General features: G+C 41.1%; 1 protein-coding gene across 1 annotated transcript in view; it reads left to right on the top strand.

Annotated features, from left to right (window-relative positions):
* Positions 1-15,358, top strand: part of SASH1 (SAM and SH3 domain containing 1) — a 290,860-nt gene that overhangs the window by 56,733 nt on the left and 218,769 nt on the right. The window lies entirely within an intron of this gene.

Here is a 15,358-nt window from a genome sequence, read left to right as displayed (position 1 = left end):
TTTAGTGCCCCTTGCTGGTCAACCTGAAGAAAATGTAAGCATCATGAATGCTAAAGCCCAGGTTTCAACAAATAATGTGGCACACATTCTATTCAGATGGGTAAGAAGCTGAATTGATTTAACCTAAACATCTGTAGGCAGTCTTGAGAATCATTATAAAGAGGAGATGATGTGTCTAGAAATGCATACATCCTCCTAAAGAGGAAAAAGTTCAATATAAAGACTGAGACATGTTAAGTTTTAGTCTAACTTCAAAATAAATCCAGGTAAATACATTCCTGTGACATAACAAACTCTTCCTAAGCCCACAGTTTTGCTTGATTATGCCTCCAAAAAATTGTCTGGCCTCTTAAGCCATAATAGAAACAGTAGATACCAAAAATATTCCTTAGTGGAATTCTCAATTCAAATTCCGAAAATGACACAAAACTTCTTTCAACAAAGGAAAAAAAAAACATATCTACTAATACAATAATGCATTTGATCATTGGCAATTATATTATGGTTTTAACAAGTACTATTAGGAAACTATGCAAGCGGGGCACACATTATGAATAATTATGATTATGGTGAATTTTTTATCTGTTTTCCATTTGTTGAGGACGTGGCTATATTACTTTTATAATTTCAAAACAACAGCTACAACATGGCTATACTAACCAGCTGGCCATCAAAGCTAATTAATTCTTGGGATGCTATAGTGAGCTGTCAGACCTAACACATCAATCTTACTTAAAACATCACCAGAGCTGGTCTCAAAATTCCATCTCCTCCCCACATCAAGAATTTGAGTTCCTAAGACCCAAGCTCTAAGGGCTGGCAAATAGTCTATTCAGACAGACTGAACAAGACAGGCATATGGAGACAAGTCCATGTAGTCACTTGGAAGATGTGTAGGCCAACCCCAATGTCTCAGTCAGCAGATAGATCCTGACAAATAGGCACCAGAGAGAAATGATCCTTCAGATTCTATGGAGCTTTAAGGGACCCAGAATAGCCAAAACAATCTTGAAAAAAAGAAGACAAAGTTGGAGGATTCACACTTCTTAATTTCAAAACTTACTACACAGATACAGTTATCAAAACAGTATATACATTTTACTGGCATGAAATGGACATATACATCAATGGAATAGAATTGAGACCAGAAATAAACTCTCACATTATGTTCAATTGGTTTTCAACAAGATGTCAAAGACAATTCAGTAAAGAGAATGAATAGTCTTTTCAACAAATAATACTAACATAGCTGGATATCCACATGCCAAATAATGAAGTTGAACCCTTACCTCTTACCAGATACAAAAAATAACTCAAAAATTATCAAAGATCCAAATGTAAGAACTTAAACTGTAAAACTATTAGAAGAAAACATGAGTACATCTTCCTAACTTTAGATTTGGCAATATTTTCTTAGATAAGATCCAAAAAACACAAGCAACAAAAGAAAAAATAAATACATTGGACATCATCAAAATTAGAACTTTTGTGCTTTAAAAGACACTATCAAGAAAGTAAAAGGACAGCACACTGAATGGGACAAATTGTTGCAAAATTATATGTCTGATAAGGAACTTGTATGTAGAATATATAAAGAATGATTTCAATTCAATAACAAAAAGTCAAATTAAAAACTAATTACTGATTTTAAAAGGGGCAAAGGATCTGAATAAACATTTCTCCAAGGAAGATATACAAATGGCAATCAACACATGAAAAGATGTTCAACATCATTAGTTATTAGGGAAATGCCAATCAAAACTGCAGTGAAATGCCACTGTATACCCACTAGGATGGCTATAAAAAAGACAGACAATATCAAGTGTTGACCAAGATGTAGAAAAATTGGAACACTCATTCCTTGCTGGTGAGAATGCAAAATGGCATAGATACTTAAAAAAAAAGAGTTTGATAGTTTCTCAAAGGTTATACATAGAGTTCCCATATGACCCATAAATTCTATTCCTTGATATATATACCTGAGAGAAATGAAAACACGTATCTACACAAAAACTGGCACATGAATGTTCATAGCAGTAGCACTCATAATAGCCAAAAGGTGGAAATAATCCAAATGTCCACCAACTGATAAATGGACAAATAAAATGTGATTCATTCACATCAATGAACTATTATTGTCATTTAAAAAGGGAATGAATTACTGGTACATGTTAAAATGTGGGTTAGGTCTTGCAAACATGCTAAGTGAAAACAGCCAATACAAAGTCCACATATTAAAGAAAAAAAGACAAAGTCCACATATTGTATGATTCTACTATGTCAACCTGATGGGGCTGCCATAACAAAATACCACAGAATCAAGTGGCTTAAATAAGAGTTCTAGAAGCAGGAAGTTCAGGATCATAGTGTTAGCAGGTTTGGTTTTTCCTAAGGCCTCTCTCCTTGGCTTGCAGATGGCTATCTTCTTGCTGTGCCCTTCTATGGCCTCTTCTTTGTGCACACATGTCCCTTCTATGTCTGCCTCTTCTTATATGGACATGAATCCTATTGGATCGCTAGAACCTCACCATTATGATCTCACTCAATCTTAATTACCTCTTTCAAGGCACTATCTCCAAATACAGACACATTGGGGGATATAATTTAGTCCATAACATCCAGAATGGCAAATCTATAAAAATTTGTATGAAATGTCCAGGATGGGCAAATCTATGAAGACAGAAAGTAGATTAATCAGTGCCAATGGTTGAGGAAATGGGAGGATTGGTATGACAGCTAAGGAATGCAAGGGTTTCATTTTAGGATGAAGAAAATATTCTGAAGTTGATTGTGTTTGGTGAATAACACTGTGAATATACTAACAGTCATTGAATTATATCCAATAAAGCTGTTGTTGTTGTTGTTTTTAAAGCCTAAGGCAGTGGTAGGCAAACTGCGGCTCATGAGCCACATGCGGCTCTTTGGCCCCTTGAGTGAGGCTCTTCCTAAGCCTTAGGAGTACCCTAATTAAGTTAATAACAATGTACCTACCTGTATAGTTTAAGTTTAAAAAATTTTGCTCTCAAAAGAAATTTCAATCGTTGTACTGTTGATATTTGGCTCTGTTGACTAATGAGTTTGCCGACCACTGGCCTAAGGAGCAGGAAGGTCATCAGTTCAGTTTTTTTATATATAATTTTTTTTCTTTATTGATTAATGTATTACATATGTGTCCTTATCCCCCCATTGCCCCCCACCCACCCCCACTCATGCCCTCACCCTCCTGGTGTCTGTATCCATTGGTTAGGCTTATGTGCATGCATATAAGTCCTTTGGTTGATCTCTCCCCCTTACCCCCACCCTTCCCTCTGAGGTTTGACAGTCTGATCAATGCTTCTCTGTCTCTGGATCTGTTTTTGTTCATCAGTTTATGTTGTTCATTATATTCCACAAATGAGTGAGATCATGTGATATTTATCTTTCTCTGACTGACTTATTTCGCTTAGCATAATGCTCTCCAGTTCCATCCATGCTGTTGCAAATAGTAACAATTCCTTCTTTTTTACCGCAACGTAGTATTCCATTGTGTAGATATACCACAGTTTTTTAATCCACTCATCTGCTGATGGGCACTTAGGCTGTTTCCAAATCTTAGCTATGGTAAATTGTACTGCTATGAATATAGGGGTGCATGTATCCTTTCTGATTGGTGTTTCTGGGTTCCTAGAAGTGGGATAACTGGCTCAAATGGGAGTTCCATTTTTAGTTTTTTGAGGAAACTCCATACTGTTCTCCACAGTGGCTGCACCAGTCTGCATTCCCACCAGCAGTGCATGAGGGTTCCTTTTTTTTTGCATCCTCGCCAGCACTTGTCATTTGTTGATTTGTTAATGATAGCCATTCTGACAGGTGTGAGATGGTATCTCATTGTCATTGTGATTTGCATCTCTTGGATGATTAGTGACTTTGACCATGTTTTCATATGTCTCTTGGCCTTTCTTATGTCCTCTTTTGTAAAGTATCTATTTAGGTCCATTGCCCATTTTTTTGATTGGGTTGTTTATCTTCCTTTTGTCAAGTTGTATGAGTAGTTCAGTTTTTAAGGTGTATAGAAGTCCACTCCTAAGCATGGAGTTCAGAGCCAGGAATAGGTTCCTTAAATACATACAATGAAGAAAGAGCCCAGTTCTGATCCTAAACATTATACATTCAAGGAATTTTGGCAGAAGAGCAGGTATCAGACCTGGAGAATATGGTCAAGTCTGCCCTGGCTGCAAATATAGCTTGAACCTGAGTCACAGAGGGTTGGTCTGGAGCCCTGTAAGCTCCTATCCAAGGTCAGCATTCATCTTAGAAACCACATAAGGACCTCCCAGCCTGGGGAGAAGAGAGTTCCTAATGCTGGGAACTCGGCAGGCTGTGAGGCAGGGCCTGAAGTCATCTCTCTTGTGTTCTTGACTTTCCTCTTCCATTTCTTTAGAATCAGAATATTCAACTTTAGTGAGCATGTAATCCTTTTGGTATTCTTCTTCTCTCTTCTGCTCTGTGTTTGCACAGCATAGGTCTGCCAACTGCAGTTATTAAGCACATATGCTACACTGTCATTGTCAGCTTACTTACTGATCTGCTCCACTGGGCTTCATGCTCCTGGAAGATGGGAACTGTTACTTTTATCTCTGCACCCCAATGCCTCACCCTTTGCCAAGCACATAGCTCCAAAGATGTTTGTTAAATAAATGAATAAGTGACAACTGGCTTTCCCATTTTTAACTTGTTTGAATGTACTTACTTCCTCCTTATGCTAGATTGAGCCATTTTTGAGCTAAAGAAGACTCATTGAAGCATTGAATTTTTTTCCATGAAGTTGACATAATAATGGCTTGATGTTTAGTGAACATTTCTGGACTGGGCCCATGTTAAACAATTTATATTCATTACCTAATTTGGTCCTCACAATAACCCCCTGAGTATGTAGTATTACCTCCACTTTAGAGATGTGGAAACTGAGGCTCATAGAGATTAAGTGACTTGCCTAAAATCACTGTGTTAAAAGTGGAGCCAGAGCTCAAACCTCAGACTTCCAAATCCCATGCACCCTTCCTCTACATAATTACGACTTCTTGATATTCTGTTTTGCCTGGTACCCCTGTCAGAGGTAAATGAAACAAGAAGCAAGAGTTGTGGTTTGAAATTATTCTTCAAGTTTTAAGGCCCTGTTTGAAGGCTTCCTGGCTTCAAAGGTTAGAGAAACCCTGCCTGGATCCAGGATCACACATAGCTTGTTCACAAACTCAGGCTGTAATGTTCTGAGACTACCATAATCCATAGGCAAAAATTACTGCCCAAGCAGCCCCTGTGTGTTGAGAAGGGGACCATAAAAAGAAGGCGTGCATGAAAAGTATGGGTGCGCCTCTCTCTGCCCTGACCGTAAATTCAGTCTATAATCAACCAAAACCAGAAAGCCTTTTCAGATTGTTTTCACTGTCTACTGACTCACAGCTCCCAGTTTCCATTTTATCCTCTTTCTTTCCCCTTCTACATTTTAGCTGCACTTCACAGAATCCTGCACAAAGAGAGAACTTGATCCGAGTTGAATGGTTACCAGAATGGAACATTCTGACATTTCAGAACAAGCTCAGCTTGAGGTGTTTCAAAAAGGCATGCATCAAATGTCGAGAAAGTTGTTATAAGAGAATCAACAGCTTTCGCATTGACCTCAATAAACAACATTTAATGTTTGCTCATCTCATGGTTGCCATGTCCCAATGCAAACAGCCTGGTATTTTTCCTACTCACCTCTGTTACCTTGGCCATGTACATGTTATGACTGGACGACATTCAAGGATTGCTGTCTACGAGGGGGTGGGAGCTGTTCCTGCCTAAAGTGGGGCAACTCATGTTCCAGGAGAATTTGGAGTCACTCAAAACAATACCTGTGATTAGGAAAGTTAGAAGCAAAGTTAACCCACCACGCTCAGGGTGTTTATTGTATCTAGAACTATGCCAAAATTCTAGGACGGGACAAGGTTGCCAATGCCAATTGTGTAAACTGTCCTCAAATTTCAAATAAATTGTATCAACAGATAGAGAGGAAGTTCAGACATCTACTTTCAGAGCAAGAGCAAAATACCCCCAATTGTATACTGTCCTCACCAATACACACGGGTCGTGAGCTGCTCCTGTTGAAGGCCCCATAAATAACACATCCTTCTCCCACCCTGGCCCTGGTTGCATTGCTGTTGCCTATCTCACCGCCTGTCACTGTCCACTCCACGAGGCAGGGCTAGGTTTGTCTTACTCACCACTGTGTCTCCAGAAACCAGCACACACCAGGCTTAATACATGATTACTAACTACATAAGTGAATTATAATAAAGTTGATGGAGAAGAAGAAATGGCTGGCAAAAAGATGGCTGGGATTTGACTCTCCTCTCATACAGAAGACCTTGGATCTCACAGAGGGTGCTCCTTACACCAAGAATGAGTCAATTTATCAGCTGGGGAGAGATTTTTGTTGGGGTGATAGGTCTTTTCATCATCTTAACACCTTTTAAAGGTACTGTGAAGTTTGACTCTTTCAATTATTCTTTCCCTGGTTTTTATTTCTGAACAAAGTAACATATTGGAGAACCAAAATTTTTATTTAGTTCAGGATTAAATATATGTATAGCTCTTCGAATGATATAATGCTTTGAAAATACGAAAAGAACAGATTGGAGGATACCATTTTCATAATGTTACACTTGTCAAAAAATTTGAAGAACTTTAATTTTTCAACTATGAAATATCATAGTTGGAAAAGATTCATTGGAATGGATTCCTACCTGAGTCTAAATTATTTTTAAATGTCACTTAATTTATCACATTAACCACCTTATAGTTGCCTCCCTCTTCCCCAAAATCTCAGAATACAGTCTACACACTTGATATATAAATATAATAACATCAATCAGTTTCTTAGGTGCCTTGTTTTGAATCTGCATAATAGTAAACTCCTAAAAGGGCTTTGTAAATATTAATGTGTTTTCCAAAACTTCTACCATTGGTAAGCATCAGGAAGATTTCTAGCTGATATCTAGACAGGCAATGGTAAATCCCCAGACAGAAGGTCACGCTTCCATCGCTGTATTTCATCCAGACTCAGATCTCATGGGAGGCAGTGGGGTGCTGCACCGCCCAAGCCTTCCCCAGTCGGAGGCATGTCAATGTGACCTTTACTTTCCATCATCATCTGTTGACTCCATTATGTCCTTGCCTTCCTCCCACTTCTGAAACATGTGCCTATCTGCCTGGAAGAGAGGAGAGGTGATCAGAACAGTTCAAGCACCAAATGGAAATGCAAACTGGGCAATTCCAGTAAGTGGAAGCAGAACATGTCGTGAAAGCTAACCCTGGGAGAAGAGAGAGGATCGCGTGCATTTCACAGTCACAGCGAAGGATTTGTAGATACAGGTGGCAGAAGCAAATTGCCTGTCAAGAGATTCGCTTCATAACGAGGCCAGCCATGTAGAACAGCCACCGCGCCAAGAAGACACCACTGCTGGCCCGGATCTCGGAGGCTCTGAGCCAAGCTGCAGGGATGACAGTCCTGCACTCCTCAGCAACAGCCACATCCCTGGGGGCGGGGACAGACAACAGGGTAAATGCCACCAGCTATCCCTTCATGCTGCCACTGCCAAACCATCAGTCAAAAAAGAGTAGGAATAAGGAGAGGGGAGGGAACTGGAGTCAGGCATGGGAGGGGGTGTAGGCAGAAAGCACAGGGGGAAGAAGAGCACCCATTTATCTTCAGCATCCTCTGCATCTATGGTTAATAGTCCAGGCTTACAACAAGCAAAAGGACAGAGGATTGAATACTTCTATGTCATAACCACGTTTTTCTCATATTATTCTCAGCTGGGTGCTCTCAGATGCCCACAAAAACACTGCACACTCCAAGCACACACCTGCTCGCTCGCTCTCTCTCTCTCTCTCTCTCTCACACACACACACACACACACACACACACACACACACACACACACACACACACACACACACACACACACACACGGACACATGGACACATATACACTTCCCAGTGTATTACTTGTGACCGGTGTCCTGACCTCCTTTCTCACCACTTAACTCCTTTATAAGAAAGCCATTTTCCTGGACAGCAAGGCAGTATTACTCTCAAAGTCAAGATCAATCGAAACCCACTCCTTCTCAGGGAGGAGAACCATTTTTTCTCCTTGAGCCACGGTTCTATTCCTGGTGGGTGACTTACATGGAGAGCATAGGCAGAGGCAGTGCCATGTCGGCGACAGCCCCTTCGGGGGCCTTTCAAAGCCAGGTCTCAGCAGCCAGGCACCCACGCTGGCTTGGCAGTGCCAACATCGGAGGCTAGGCTAACTGCAGGACCCGCAGTGGCCAGCTCTAAGAAATATCCGCCTTCAAGTCACATTGGTCCCAGGGACCAAGATGAATAACAAAAAGCTCAGTGAATGAGGGTTTCAAGCTTAGGAAAAAGGAGATGCCAGGGACGTAAAATTAGGTAAGCATCCAACTCTGTAGGGAAAAAAAAAATCTATGACCTTAGGATTAGCGCCTTGGGGAGAAGCAATGGAGACATGAATTTGGAGAGACAAATCTGAAGAAGTTGAGAGAGAAGATCAGAACCAGTAGAAATCCTTGCAGGAAGCCCAGGGACAAATTCCTGGGCAGAATCATTGACTCCTTCGGAGTACCTGGCACAGGACAGGTGCCCAGGGAAAACCTGATGAGTCAGTGAGTGGCTGTGCAGTGGCTGAAGCTTCCACTGGAAAAAAAAAAGCACAGAAAGTTATAGACTGAGTTTCGTGTTCTTAAAAAGCCTGTTCCTGCCTTCTGAGAGCCCAGCCGTCTTGCATTCTTAAGCATGCCTTCTAAACCTGTGTCCTGGGGAAGCAGCAGGCCGCTCTCAGGTTCACTGAGCTAGAACGGCATTTTGATACAAACAGACCTGGGCCCGCTGAAAGAGTTATGCTCTTGGCAGGAACACCGCCTTGAGTTCAGACAGCAAGCGCATCTGTGCCTCGTTGATAATGTAATAACCTGCGTTACATTTTTGGCGGAGAGCACCTGTGCACAGCCCAGAAAGTCAGCCCAGGGCTACCATCGCGATGGAGGGGATATTAACAGCTCTCATTAAAACTGATGACTCCAGCCGTGCCCAGGAGTGCGGCTGCAGTGAGGCATCTGTCTGCATTGCCATGACAAGCCTCTATTTGGGGAGTTCATAACTCAACCATGAAAACATGCTTCTTATTGAACTGGAACATGAAAATAAAACGATCGTGGGGTAAAGAGAGTTTGACATGTAGAGCCGTAAAAGTACGTCAGTTGTCCATTCGCATGTGTACGTGTTCAACTCTACATTATACCGAGCGTGACTGTTTTCCTGCCCCTGTCTGGACAATGGAAATAGAAGACTACATGAGAATGGAAGATTTACCTCTGAGCGGGCCCAAGGACAATTTGAGTGTCTGAACTTTTATGTATATCAGGGATGCTAAGAGTTCTATTGGGCAGAGAAGTGACACTTGTATGCCCGTCAGTTTCCCTAGGTGTGCACTTCAATTCCTAGGGCTCCACCTGGAATCCAGCGAGGTCACACGTTGGCTGGATCTTGCTCACTTTCAGCACATCCCCTTTCTCTGATGAAAAAGAAACCCGAAGACATGGATTTCACAGACAGTGATTTGAAAGGACTGTGTTATCTTTTATTTTGACAAAAAGTGTTGGAAAATGCATTCCTGTCCTCCGCTAGGCAGGTTAAAGCTTGATCATCTAGATAGCTATAATCTAGATGTATATTTAGAATATAGACAAACCACTTTTCTTCAAAAATATGGGAGATTGTGTCCATGGAATAATACACAGATTACTTTGTAATTTCTGCTTTTCTAACAAGTATTGCTTGGTTAGATAAAGGTCACCGTTGTCTTCCATATCCTTCCTACATGATAGGAATTATGTTAAGGCAAGAATCAGATCATGCTACTTCTCTGCTTAAAATTCCTCAGCGGCTTCCTATTGGACTGAATATGATGCTCTTTACCATCACCCAAGAGAGCTTTGTGACCGGCCCCTGAAAAGCCTGTAGCCTCATGTCATAGCCCCTCTCCCATGCGTTAGGCACTCCACTTAATTTGACTTTTCCCAGCTCCTCAACTGCACCAACCATATTTCCCCACCTCAGAGACTTTGTATTTATGAATCTCTGCCTGCAATGCTTTTCTTCAATCCCAGTTGGCATCTTCATATTCTTCCAGCTTATATGTCACTTCTCCTGACTACTCTGTCTGAAGTGAATACCTCTCCCAACAGTTTTCATTTCAGGCCCCTTTTGGGTGTTTTTGTTGTTGTTGTTTTCGAAACTTAGCACAATTGTTTTACTAACCTTCTCGTGTACTTGTCCTTTGTCTGTGTGCCATCTAAAAAGTATGTTTCAGCCCTAGGCAGTTTGGCTCAGTGCGATAAGTGTCGGCCTGTGGACTGAAGGGTCCTAGATTTGATTCTGGTCAAGGGCACACTCCTGGGTTGCGGGCTCAATCCCCAGTGTGGGGCATGTAGGAGGCATTCTATCAATGATTCTCTCTCATCATTGATGTTTCTATCTCTCTCCTTTTCCCTTCCTCTCTGAAATCAATAAAAATATATATTTAAAAAGTATGTCTCATGAGGGTAGAGACCTTTCTCATTATTGGATTCCAAGTGTCCAGCCCATAGTAAGTGCCCAGTTAATATATGTTAAATAAATCAAGTCTTATATGTAAGATGATGCATAGTTTAAGTTTCTGTTGTTGACCCAGTAGCTTTAATCTCTTTGCAGTATAAACAAAAGAATAATTCTTCCTCAATCTTGACATAACCTCACACTTTGTAGGAAGGATTCTCATACCAGATGACAATCTTCAAAATTGGAGAGACAAATTCTGTTCTTTTACATCTTTCTCCCTCTTCATAGCATCATAAAATAGTATCTAATTTCTGTAAAGATTTTATATAACTAGACAGATCTTGTACTTCTAGGAGCCAGATACTTGGCTTGATTTACTTTGAGCTCTGGATACTGAAATAATAAAAATAAATCCTGTATGTGTGAAGAAGTAAGTGTGCAGTCAGTGTCATCTGTTAATGTTTTTATAAGTTTTTCCTGCATTACTTGTGATTAATTATGATCCAGCAAATAATAAGTTTAATGATGAAGATGGTGCTGACGTCTAGGATTATTTGCTTACTCTGTACCATTCACTGTACTGAGCACTTTATTTATAAGTTAAATATAATATGTATAAATAAATAAAATTCAAATATAGTTTATTGTCTCGTGTCTAGTATAACATATCTAATTTACATAGTAACAATAATAATGGTTATAAGAACAGCCACAACAATGGAAATAGCCAGAAAAAATAAAGCTCACTACTTTGGAAACCTTAGAAAAATAGATATGAGAATATTGATTACCAGTAATGTTCCAACTGGGCCTGATTCTCTCAGAATGTTGAGCCACATCCTGGATGTGACTGGCTCAAGACCCCGCAGCTAATAAAAAGCATTTGGGATCCAAGCCCAAGCCTTCTGATGCCAACTCAGTCCACTGTGACTATGTCTGGGAAGGCAGGATTAACCTTAGTCACAGACAAACCAGGTCGTTACAAATTGACCTACAATTCTCCAGTTGAACTCCTCAAGTGCTAGATTGAATGGCTGGCTCTAGAAATTTCTTAAAAAATCTGATCCCATATTAGAAGTGGCAACAGAATTCAGGAAAGCTGTAATTGTCCATAATAACTTTCCTGAATTACTTTATCAGATACTTACATCTCTGCCACTTGCTGAAGTTTGGTTGTCTGCAGGGAAAATAAGAAGAGATTTAGTTGGGATAAGAAAAGTGTTGCATAGAAATGTGACCTTTGGCAAGTTACTCTCTAAGCCTCAGTTTTCTCACCTGTAAAATGGGGATAAAAACCTATCTTAAGGAGTCCTTGAGACAATTAAGATAATGCATGCAGAGCACTTAGCATAATGTATAGAAAGTGCCCAATGTAAGCTGCTGCTATGGTTGTTGTAAGATTATCCTATTTAATAAAAGAGTAATATGCAAATCGACCGAACAGTGGAACGACCGGTCACTATGATGCGCACTGACCACCAGGGGGCAGACACTCAATGCAGGAGCTGCCTCCTGGTTGTCAGCATGCTCCCACAAGGGGAGCACCACTCAGCCAGAAGCTGGGTGATGGCTGGTGAACACAGCTATGGCGGCAAGAGCCTCTCCCACCTCCACAGCAGCACTAAGGATGTCTGACTAAGCCGTCACTGGGACATCCCCTGAGGCTCCCAGACTGCAAAAGGGCACAGGCCGGGCTGAAGGACACCCGCCTCTCCCGCCCAAGGGTATGAATGTCGTGCACCGGGCCTCTAGTTATTAATAACAATTTTGATGTAAAAGAAGCTGTAGGCAACCGAAAGTCTTGTTTTGCTTTGTTTTGTTTTTAAAGGGAGACTGTAAACGCTGGAGACCTGGTAAGTTGCAAAAGAACATAAGTAAGGTAGCAGAGTAACTAAAAGCCCGATTCCATAATTCTGGATAGAGAAAGGCCTCCCATCAAGCCTCTTCGCCTCCCTGAGCTTTGGTTGGCTTATCTCTAAAAGAAAGATAATACCTACTCTCCCCACCTGGACAGATTGTCAAGGACCCAAATGAGACACGTGTATGCAAGAGCGCTTTCAAAATCATCACCGGAATGTTAGGTATTGCCTTCACATGCGTTCCCCTTAACAGACTGTTGTTTCAATCAAGTCAGTGATTCTCAACCCCGGCTGCACATTAGAGTTGCCTGGAAGTTTCTAAGAATCCAGATGCTCAGGCCATACCCCAGACTAATAAAGTCAGATTCCCAAGTGATTGCAACATCTAGCCAAGGTCAAGAGTCAGGGACTAAAGTATTTCCTAAACTTGCCTGATGATAAGGAGTCCCGGGGACCCACCCTACCTACAGAATCAGCTTTCCCAGGGAAGGGGCTGGGAGTCTGCATTTTCAACAAGCACCCCAGCTGCCTCTTCTCAGCAGGCAATTATGAGAAACACTGCGTTGAATCATGGTCTGCGAGTTGGAAGGGATATTGTTCAAAGTCTTCACACTTGATTCATCTCTCAGCCATGTGAAACTTTGTGATCCCCTGAACGGAGGTGAATGCGTGTTAACTATGTGAGCAATAACTCACACAAGTGTTAGCCATTTCTCTTTCTGCAGGAATCATCCCTAGCCCCTTTCTAGGGCAGGAAATCTTGGCTGGTGGAAAAGGCTTTCAATGTTTTGAAACTTTCCTTGATCAAACAATTTGGAATGCCAAGAAAGACATCGAAAAAAAGAATTGTTTCATTTGAGAATAAATGTTTGTATGTTATGAAATAAAATAATAAACTCAGGTTTGGTGCACACAGTGGGAATAGGGCAGACAACTACATTTTTATTTATTCCCCTCTAAAAAGGACATTTTGCAGAGCTCTGTAAAGCCTGTATTCTTATGTTTAGCTCTCATGGGAAAATTAGGCAGATCAGGTTTAATGTAAATAACAGAGAAGCTACTATGAAACCTGGCAAATATGAGGGGAGGGAGGAAGTTCCTTAACTGCTAATATCCAAGTTGCAAATCTCACCTCAACTCTGATTGGCCATGGCGACAGCTATTTCCACTCCTCCTCACAATTTTGAAAGCATCAAACTCGGCCAGAACCTCTAGTCTAGCAGTTCCCACTGAACATTCTAACATTCCTTTGAAAAGTTCAGTCTTGCAGAATTCCATTTTCTCTGGGGCCACATCCACTCGCCTAGGTGGTTAACTCTAAAAGCTTTCCTCCTTCCTATTTCCTGCACTGTTTGGGCCCAGCCTTTCTCAGCAGTGTTTGCGTCATAAATATTGTCAGTATTTACAAACTGTGTTTAATTCTAAGCTTGTTAACAAGAAAGATACTAGAGATGGACTTTAATAAATATACAGGTTCAGCCCTGGCTGGTGTTGCTCAGTGGGTTGGGCATAGTCCCGTGCACCGAAGAGTTGCCGGTTCAGCTCCAGTCAGGGCATGTGCCAGGTGACAGGGTTGATCCCCTGTTGGTGTGTGCAGGGGGCAGCTGATCAATGTTTCACCCTCATATCAATGTTTCTCTCTCCCACTCCCTGTCTCTAAAAATCAATAAAAACATTTTATAAAAATAAATACATACATATGTAGGTTCAGAACATTTGCATTTTCCTTCAGAGTGGCTTTGTGAATTGTATTCACTTCTGAACTTTGCCAGATAAGGCATTTTGTGAATAATGATGCTGGATCTGGTCTGAATTTTATCTTTGGAAACTCTATCAATTGCTCAGTGTAATGAGTGCTTTAATGTGCATTCACCATGTCAGTTCCTTAGCATCACCTTTTATTGTTGATAAAGTGTTTTAATAGAGAGAGTCAATGTAGCCTAACTTTTTGTGATATGAAATCACACATTATTTCTGTATTTGTTTTTATTTGGGGGGGAAAGTCCTTATGATTAATAGGAGGGGGTATTGTAAATGCTTGGAGTGGGAAGCCATGGGGGAGCTAAGAGAGTAGCAGAGCTGAACCCAGCTCTCATGGTGGGTGAGCACACAATATCTTGAATGAGGGCCGTGGGCATGCCGGGGGGGGTGTGCCCTCCCCATCACCTGGGTTCTTTAGGTTTCCATTTTCTATTTCAAGCACTTTGTTAAGTCATTTGTATTCTATCTTGCAATGTGGAGCAGGGGGAACAGAGAGATGCTAGGAATTTTTTAAAAACAGAAAATATTGCTGCTGATGGCTTTTCCCCACTGTCAGCTCATTACAATGCTCATTTCCCCCAGCTCTCACATTATTTAAGTCTAGTGTCCCTTGACTTGTGTATGCGGGTGTTGGACATTTAGTAGGATGCACAATGTATGCACAATCATTGATCAGAGGATGCCAATAGGGTTAGTCCACTAGGGCTATGGTAGCAAAGCACCACAGAAGGGTGGCTTTGACCACAGAAATTCATTGCCACACAGTCTGGAGGCTAGATGTCCAAAACAAGGTGTCGGCAGGGTAGGTTCCTTCTGAGGGCTGTGAGGGAAGGATTTGTTCCAGGCCGCTCTTCCTAGCCCTCTTTCTATTCACATGGTGTCCCCCTTTTTGTAAGAACACCAGTCATATTGGTTTAGTGCCCACCCTAATGACCTTATTTTTATTTGATTACCTCTACAGAGATCTATCTCCATAAGATCCCATTCCCAAGTACTTGAGTTAGAACTTCCAGATATGAATTTGGGAGGGGGGCACAATTCAACCCATAACACCAGTATTACACATGATTACTTTTTTTAAATGTTTATATTTTTA

The sequence above is a fragment of the Myotis lucifugus genome, unplaced genomic scaffold (assembly GCF_000147115.1).
Source record: "Myotis lucifugus unplaced genomic scaffold, Myoluc2.0 scaffold_11, whole genome shotgun sequence".
Taxonomy (NCBI): Eukaryota; Metazoa; Chordata; class Mammalia; order Chiroptera; family Vespertilionidae; genus Myotis; species Myotis lucifugus.
Note: the sequence above shows the minus strand (reverse complement) of the source record. Positions and strands in the feature narration are given on the sequence as shown.